The sequence below is a fragment of the Arachis hypogaea genome, chromosome 19 (assembly GCF_003086295.3).
Source record: "Arachis hypogaea cultivar Tifrunner chromosome 19, arahy.Tifrunner.gnm2.J5K5, whole genome shotgun sequence".
Lineage (NCBI taxonomy): Eukaryota > Viridiplantae > Streptophyta > Magnoliopsida > Fabales > Fabaceae > Arachis > Arachis hypogaea.
Window position 1 is genome coordinate 139,291,716 of NC_092054.1, and position 7,916 is coordinate 139,299,631.

Here is a 7,916-nt window from a genome sequence, read left to right on the forward strand (position 1 = left end):
AACTCATGCAGCCTATATCAGAAATATCCCTTTAGACCCAGACTCTAAATCATCCAACTTGATATACGGACAGAAAGTTTTATATGAGCTTGCTTGAATTTGATATTTTTTTGTGTTGAGCACTTGAATCCTTTTCTAATTGAATGTGCTAACTAAATTTGAAGGTGCATTTGAAAGGAGATATTATTAGTTTAAATTTATTCTGCATTCTATTTCATCTGCATTATCACTATTAAAAATAATTGTCTTGTTAACAAAGGTACCATTGTAAAAGATAGCATCTCCTCAATCTGTGTTAATCACTGGTGCTATATTATTATTATTATTATTATTATTATTATTATTATTATTATTATTATTTCAGGTTGATTTGCTTAAAGATGTTTTGCAGTTTTGCAGTTTTGCAGGAGAGAACACCAAAACATGATTGTCTTTTGCTGAAAATTTATTTTTATCTTTTATTGTATAGACTATTAAACTTTTAATAATTTTAGTTGTGGTATTATAATTTCTTTTATCGTTGAATTTCATTGTATTAAGACCTTTTTTACTCTTGTGGATGTAGTTTTACTTTTATATGTTATGGCTTTGTGAAATAGTATGACATTTTTTTAATCGATTGAAAAAACCGAACAAACCGAACTAAACCAAACCAAATTTAATTGGTTTGGTTTGGTTCGGATGATCTCGAAAAAAAACCGAACCAAACCGAACCGCAGTTAAATTAAACGATTGGATCGGATGACTTTTCTCTAAAAAACCGAACCAAATCGCACAGCGAACACCCCTACTGTTGGATTCTGACCTTCCTGCACTCAAACGCATTTTTCTGGAGCTACAAAAGTCCAATTGGTGCGTTCTCAATTGGGCTGGAAAGATAACATCTTGGGCTTTCCAGAAATGTATAATAATCTATACTTTGTCCGAGATTTGATGGCCTAAACTGGCGTTAAATGCCGGCCAGAGACCCTTTTTTGGCGTAAAACGCCGGAACTGGCACCAGAACTGGAGTTAAACGCCCAAACTGGCATCCAAGCTGGAGTTTAACTCTAGAAAAAGCCTATGAACATGTAAAGCTCAATGCTCAGCCCAAGCACACACCAAGTGGGCCTCGAAAGTGGATTTCTGCACTATCTGCACTTAGTTACTTATTTTCTGTAATCCTTAGTAACTAGTTTAGTATAAATAGCACTTTTTACTATTGTAAAAGGGGGGGTGAACCTCTTTTCACTTTTATGTTACATTTGGGAGGCTGGCCATTCGGCCATGCCTAGACCTTTTTCTCTTATGTATTTACTACGGTGGAGTTTCTACACCTCATAGATTAAGGTGCGGAGCTCTGCTATTCTTCATGAATTAATGCAAGTACTATTGTTTCTCTTTCAATTCATGCTTACTTCTTCTCCAAGATATACTCTCGTACTTAATTCAATTAATTCAAAGTGAAGGGGTGACCCGTGACAATCACCCACTATCTTCGTTACTCGCTTAGCCAAGATCCGCGTGCCTGACAACCACAAGCAGTCTACATGATGTTCAACGTAGTCATTGGACGACAGCCGAAGTATAATCTCTTGGGTCTCTGATCCACGGATTTGACTTGCCTCTCCTGACAACAGAGCATTCGAATCTGTGAGATTAGAACCTTCGTGGTAGAGGCTAGAACCAATTGGCAGCATTCTTGAGATCCGGAAAGTCTAAACCTTATCTGTGGTATTCCGAGTAGGATCTGGGAAAAGATGACTATGACGAGCTTCAAACTCATGAATGTTGGGCGCAGTGACAGTGTGCAAAAGGATAGAGAGATCCTATTCCAACACAAGTGAGAACCGACATATGATTAGCCGTGCGGTAGCTGTGCCTGGTATTTTTCATCCGAGATGAGAGATCCGACAGTTGATTAGCCGTACAGAAACCGTACTTGGACCATTTTCACTGAGAGGACGGATGGTAGCCATTGACAACGGTGATCCACCAACATACAGCTTGCCATGGAAGGGAGCACGCATGATTGGATGAAGACAATAGGAAAGCAGAGGTTCAGAAGCAACAAAGCATCTCCAAACACTTATCTGAAATTTCCACCAATGAATTACATAAGTATCTTTATTTTAATTTACGTTTTATTTATCTTTTAATTATCAAAACTCATAACCAATTGAATCCGCCTGACTAAGATTTATAGGATGACCATAGCTTGCTTCAAGCCGGCAATCTCCGTGGGATCGACCCTTACTCGCGTAAGGTTTTATTACTTGGACGACCCAGTGCACTTGCTGGTTAGTTGTACCAGAGTTGTGAAAAGTGTGATCACAATTCCGTGCACCAAGTTTTTGGCGCCGTTGCCGGGGATTGTTCGAGTTTGGACAACTGACGGTCCATCTTGTTGCTTAGATTGGGTAATTTTATTTTATGTTTAAGCTTTTTATTTTTATTTTCAAAAAAAAAATTAAAAAAAATTAATAAAATCATAAAGACTAAAAAATTTTGTGTTTCTTGTTTGAGTCTTGTGTCAAATTTTAAGTTTGGTGTCAATTGCATTTTTTTAATTTTCTTAAAATTTTCGAAAATTCATGCATTATGTTCTTCATGATCTTCAAGTTGTTCTTGATGATTTTCTTTGTTTGATCTTTACATTTTCTTGTTTTGTGTCTTTTCTTATTTTTTATATGCATTTTCTCATATCTTTCTATTTATTTTATTTATCTACTAACATTTCTCTTCTACTCATCTAATAATTTGAACCCTCTCCCTCTCTCTATGTTCAAATTCTTCTTATTCTCTCTCTACCCCATTCTTCTATTCTTCTTTTCCTCTGACACATAAAGGAATCTCTATACTGTGACATAGAGGATTCCACTACTCTCTTTGTTCTCTTCTTTTTCATATGAGCAGGAACAAGGATAAGGACATTCTTGTTGAAACTGACCCTGAACCTGAAAGGACTCTGAAGAGGAAGCTAAGAGAAGCTAAAGCACAACACTCTGGAGAGGACCTTACAGAAAATTTCGAAAAAGAAGTAGACATGGCAGCCGAACCTGAGAACAATGGTGGAGATGGAAGGAAGGTGCTTGGTGACTTTACTGCACCAACTTTCAACTTCTATGGAAGAAGCATCTCAATTTTTGCCATTGGAGCAAACAACTTTGAGCTTAAGCCTCAATTAGTTTCTCTAATGCAGCAGAATTGCAAGTTTCATGGACTTCCATTGGAAGATCCTCATAAGTTTTTAGCTAAATTCTTGCAAATCTGTGACACTGTTAAGACCAATGGGGTTGATCCCGAGGTCTACAGACTTATGATTTTCCCCTTTGCTGTAAGAGACAGAGCTAGGATATGGTTGGACTCACAACCTAGAGAAAGCCTGAACTCTTGGGAAAAGTTGGTCAATGCTTTCTTGGCCAAATTCTTTCCACCTCAAAAGATGAGCAAGCTTAGAGTGGAAGTCCAAACCTTCAGACAGAAGGAAGGTGAATCCTTCTATGAAGCTTGGGAAAGATACAAGCAATTGATCAGAAGGTGTCCTTCTGACATGCTTTCAGAATGGAGCATCTTATGTATATTCTATGATGGTCTGTCTGAATTATCCAAGATGTCATTCGACCACTCTGCTGGTGGATCTCTTCATCTGAAGAAAACACCTGCAGAAGCCCAGGAACTCATTGAAATGGTTGCAAATAACCAGTTCATGTATACTTCTGAAAGAAATCCTATGAATAATGGGATGACTCAGAAGAAAGAAGTTCTTGAGATTGATACTCTGAATGCCATATTGGCTCAGAACAAAATATTGACTCAGCAAGTCAATATGATTTCTCAGAATCTGACTGGATTACAAGTTGCATCTGGCAGTACTAAAGAAGCCTCCTCTGAAGGAGAAGCTTATGACACTGAGAATCTTGCAATGGAAGAGGTAAATTACATGGGAGAATCCTATGAAAACACCTATAATCCTTCATGGAGAAATCATCCAAATTTCTCATGGAAGAATCAACAGAAGCCTCAATAAGGCTTCAATAATAATAATGGTGGGATAAATAGGTTTAGCAATAGCAAGCCTTTTCCATCATTTTCTTAGCAACAGACAGAGAATTCTAAGTAGAACCTCTCTGACTTAGCAACCATAGTCTCTGATCTATCTAAGACCACTCTCAGTTTCATGACTGAAACAAGGTCGTCCATCAGAAATTTGGAGGCACAAGTGGGTCAGCTGAGTAAAAGAGTTACTGAAATCCCTCATAGTACTCTCTCAAGCAATACAGAAGAGAATCTAAAGAAAGAGTGCAAGGGCATCAATATATCCAAAGTGGCCGAACCTATAGAGGAGGAAGAGGCAGTGATTTCCAGTGAGGAAGACCTCAATGGATGTCCACTGACCACTAAGGAGTTCCCTAATGAGGAACCAAAGGAATCCGAGGCTCATACAGAGACCATAGAGATTCTACTGAACTTACTGTTGCCATTCATGAGCTCTGATAAGTATTCTTCCTCTGAAGAGGATGAAGATATCGTTGAAGAGAAAGTTGCTCGGTATCTAGGAGCAATCATGAAGCTGAATGCCAAGTTATTTGGTAATGAGACTTAGGAGGATGAACCTCCATTGCTCATCAATGAATTGAATGCCTTGGTTCAGCAGAAATTACCTCAGAAGAAACCGGATCCTGGAAGGTTCTTAATACCTTGTACCATAAGCACCATAACCTTTGAGAAGGCTCTGTGTGATACGGAGTCAGGTATAAATCTCATGCCACTCTCTGTAATGGAAAAACTAGGGATCTTTGAGGTACAAGCTGCAAGAATCTCATTAGAGATGGCAGACAAATCAATGAAACAGGCTTATGGACTTGTAGAGGATGTCTTAGTGAAGGTTGAAGGCCTTTACATCCCTGCTGACTTCATAATCCTAGACACTGGGAAGGATGAGGATGAATCCATCATCCTTGGAAGACCCTTCCTAGCCACAGCAAGGGCTGTGATTGATGTGGACAGAGGAGAGTTAGTCCTTCAATTGAATGAGGACTACCTTGTGTTTAAGGCTCAAGGATCTTCTTCTGTAACCATGGGGAGGAAGCATGAAAAGCTTCTCTCAATACAGAGTCAAGCAGAGCCCCCACATTCAAACTCTAAGTTTGGTGTTGGGAGGCCACCATCACGCTCTGAGTGTCTGTGAAGCTCTCTAAGAGCTCACTGTCAAGCTATTGACATTAAAGAAGGGCTTATTGGGAGGCAACCCAATGTTATTTAATTATATTTATTTTTTATAGACATTTGTTTTCCATTGCCATGTTATGTTTTCTTTAGGTTGATGATCATGTGGAGTCACAAAAATAGCTGCAGAATTAAAGCAGAATAAAAAAAATAGTATCAAAAATAGCACACTCCGGAGGACAGGCTTACTGGCGTTTGAATGCTAGTAAGGATAGCAGAATGGGCGTTTAACACCCAGTCTGGCAGCATTTTGGGCGTTAAACGCCAGAATTGGTAGACAGACTGGCGTTTAATGCCAGAAAAGGGTGTCTGGCTGGCGTTAAACGCCAAAAAGGGGCATCAACCTGGCGTTTAACGCCAGGAAAGGCAGCAGAGCTGGCGTTAAACGCCAGAAAGGGCTGTCCAGGGGTGGTTAAATGCCAGAAAGGTGCAGGGACCAGAATTCCTTGACACATCAGGATCTGTGGACCCCACAGGTTCCCCACCTACCCCAACTCTCTCTCTCTCCTCTTCACACCTTTTCATAACACTCTTCTCCAAATACCCTTGACCAATCACATCAATACCTATTCCCCAAACACCATTCACCTATCAAGTCCTACCCTCTTTCCCATAATCTCTTCACCACTCACATCCATCCACTATTCCCCAAAAACCCATCATAAAATCCTACCTACCTCACCATTTAAATTCAAAACATTTTCCTCCCAAACCCAACCCCTTCTTACACGAATTCCCTCTCTCTCTTACCCTATAAATACCCCTCCTTACCACCTTCAATTTTACACATCATAAACACTTAAACCCCCCTTGGCCGAATTCAAAACACCCCTCTATCTCCTCCATTTCTTCTTCTTCTCCTCCTTTCTTTCTTCTTTTGCTCGAGGACGAGCAAACCTTTTAAGTTTGGTGTGGGAAAAAGCTCTGCTTTTTATTTTTCCATAACCATTAATGGCACCTAAGGCCGGAGAAACCTCTAGGAAGAGGAAAGGGAAGGTAGTTGCTTCCAACTCCGAGTCATAGGAGATGGAGAGATTCATCTCAAAAGTCCATCACTAGAAAGAGGATGGAGCAAACAAGAGAGTCCACTCATGGACCTCAACAAGAGCATGAGGAAGTCCCTCATCAAGAAATTCCTGAGATGCCTCAAGGGATGCATTTCCCTCCACACAACTATTGGGAGCAACTCAACACCTCTTTAGGAGAATTGAGTTCCAACATGGAGCAACTAAGAATGGAGCACCAAGAGCACTCCATTATCCTCCATGAAATTAGAGAGGACCAAAATGCCATGAGAGAGGAGCAACAAAGGCAAGGAAGAGACATAGAGGAGCTCAAGAACTCCATTGGTTCTTTAAGAGGAAGAAGAAGCCACCATCACTAAGGTGGACCCGTTCTTTAATCTCCTTGTTTATTTTCTTTTCTGTTTTCGGTTTTTATGCTTTATGTTTTGACTATGTTTGTGTCTTCATTACATGATCATTAGTGTTTAGTGTCTATGTCTTAAAGATATGAATGTTCCATGAATCTTTCACCTTTCTTAAATGAAAAATATTTTCTGAAAAAGAAAAAGAAGTACATGAATTTCGAATTCTATCTTGAAAATAGTTTAATTATTTTGATGTGGTGGCAATACTTTTTGTTTTCTGAATGAATGCTTGAACAGTGCATATTTTTTATAGTGAAGTTTATGAATGTTAAAATTGTTGGCTCTTGAAAGAATAATGAAAAAAGAGAAATGTTATTAATAATCTGAAAAATCATAAAATTGATTCTTGAAGCAAGAAAAAGCAGTGAAAAACACAAAGCTTGCGAAAAAAATGGCAAAAAATAAAGAAAAAGAAAGAAAAAGAAAAAGCAAGGAGAAAAAGCCAATAGCTCTTTAAACCAAAAGGCAAGAGCAAAAAGCCAATAACCCTTTAAACTAAAAGGCAAGGGTAAAAAGGATCCAAGGCTTTGAGCATTAATGGATAGGAAGGCCCAAAGGAATAAAATCCTGGCCTAAGCGACTAAATCAAGCTGTACCTAACCATGTGCTTGTATCATGAAGGTCCAAGTGAAAAGCTTGAGACTGAGTAGTAAAAGTCGTGATCCAAAGCAAAAAGAGTGTGCTTAAGAACTCTGGGCACCTCTAACTGGGGACTCTAGCAAAGCTGAGTCACAATCTGAAAAGGTTCACCCAGTTATGTGTCCGTGGCATTTATGTATCCGGTGGTAATATTGGAAAACAAAATGCTAAGGGTCATGGCCAAGACTCATAAAGTAGCTGTGTTTAAGAATCAACATACTAAACTAGGAGAATCAATAACACTATCTAAATTCTGAGTTCCTATGGATGCCAATCATTCTAAACTTCAAAGGATAAAGTGAGATGCCAAAACTGTTCAGAAGCAAAAAGCTACTAGTCCCGCTCATCTAATTGGAACTAATCTTCATTGATATTTTGAAATTTATTGTATTTCTCTTCTTTTTATCCTATTTTATTTTTAGTTGCTTGGGGACAAGCAACAATTTAAGTTTGGTGTTGTGATGAGCGGATAATTTATACGCTTTTTGACATTATTTTTACATAGTTTTTAATATGTTTTAGTTACTTTTTAGTATATTTTTTTATGCAAAAATCACATTTTTGGACTTTACTATGAGTTTGTGTGTGTTTCTGTAATTTCAGGTATTTTCTGGCTGAAATTGAGGGACCTGAGCAAAAA

General features: G+C 38.6%; 1 non-coding gene across 1 annotated transcript; it reads right to left on the reverse strand.

The window, feature by feature from the left end:
- Nucleotides 1-3,430: 3,430 nt before the first annotated feature.
- Nucleotides 3,431-3,538, reverse strand: LOC112780646 (small nucleolar RNA R71). Its single transcript, XR_003191468.1, has one exon. It is a non-coding gene; the product is annotated as a small nucleolar RNA R71 (small nucleolar RNA).
- Between the last annotated feature and the right edge of the window lie 4,378 nt (nt 3,539-7,916).